This window comes from Cyprinodon variegatus, unplaced genomic scaffold (genome assembly GCF_000732505.1).
Source record: "Cyprinodon variegatus isolate N-32 unplaced genomic scaffold, C_variegatus-1.0 Scaffold148, whole genome shotgun sequence".
In the NCBI taxonomy this organism is placed as follows: Eukaryota; Metazoa; Chordata; class Actinopteri; order Cyprinodontiformes; family Cyprinodontidae; genus Cyprinodon; species Cyprinodon variegatus.
In genome coordinates this window covers 803,834-804,997 of record NW_015150601.1, presented here as the reverse complement: position 1 = coordinate 804,997, position 1,164 = coordinate 803,834, and positions in this window count along the sequence as shown.

Genomic DNA, 1,164 nt, shown 5'->3' with positions numbered 1-1,164 from the left:
TATATTTCTAACCCTTTTATTCTGTAAAGTGTTTTAACAACATAAAACTGGAGAATAAATAACCAATATGCAGCTATGGACATTTTTACAGTAATGGATATTTGAAAATAGCAGCAACATCAGAGATGTGCAGAATGACAGCAGCAGGTTATTTAACTGACTATGACAGAAACTGTGCAAAAATCAGCATGAATGGAACAACTTACTGAGGTTGTTGGGAACAGTGGCGGTTCTAGAGTCTAAATATAGTCACTGTTCTAACATGTATAAATAAGTCGTGACAATTGGTTTTATAACTTCATGAGAAAATTTGTCTGGAAAAGTGTGGCTTCTGCTTCGATTTGTTATTTTTAAATCAAATGATCTATTTGTCTGGATTAATTTTTTATAGCATTAAAAAAGACTGCAATTTAACACAACATTTTAGTCTGTGGTTATTACACCTTTTGAAAGCAAGAAATCAGATACTATGATCAGTTACTCAGTTAAGTTTCCTTTCTACCAAATGCTGTTTTACTCTTACCTGAGTAAAATATGTTGAAATGGTGCAATATTGATATATTTCTTTGCTCTGTACTTGTGACAGTGTAATGACAATAATAAGATGAGAATGATTTTTAAACTAAACTTTTTAGAGCAATAATCTCGCTTCTTATACAAGCTTTTTGCTTTATGATCTGTAGTTTTTTTAGCAGTAAAAATATGAGCTCCATATTTTTTTTTATTTAATTCATAGCAATTCATTTGTTAGGGTAGAAACTCTCTTCTTCTTCTCAGAAATGTGGATGACTCATAGTTGATGGATCATGAAGAGGTTTCCTTTTTTTCTCCTTGGCACAGTTCGACTCAAGACTTTTCACACAGTTAAATCTGATATGGGCACGGGCCTAACACCGGTTTAAAAATGAAAAAGAAAAAAAGGCAAAATATCTGATCCATGCAAGCGAAACCTCGTCCCCTTTTTTGTTATTGTTTGAAATCAGTTATGCAAATTTTAAGAGGTTGACCTCCTACCCCCTGACACATTTAAGCTGTAGTGCCAAGATGGTAAATTCCACTAGATTCAACTGAAAGACTTTTCTTTCTTTCTTTCTTTCTTTCTTTCTTTCTTTCTTTCTTTCTTTCTTTCTTTCTTTCTTTCTTTCTTTCTTTCTTTCTTTCTTT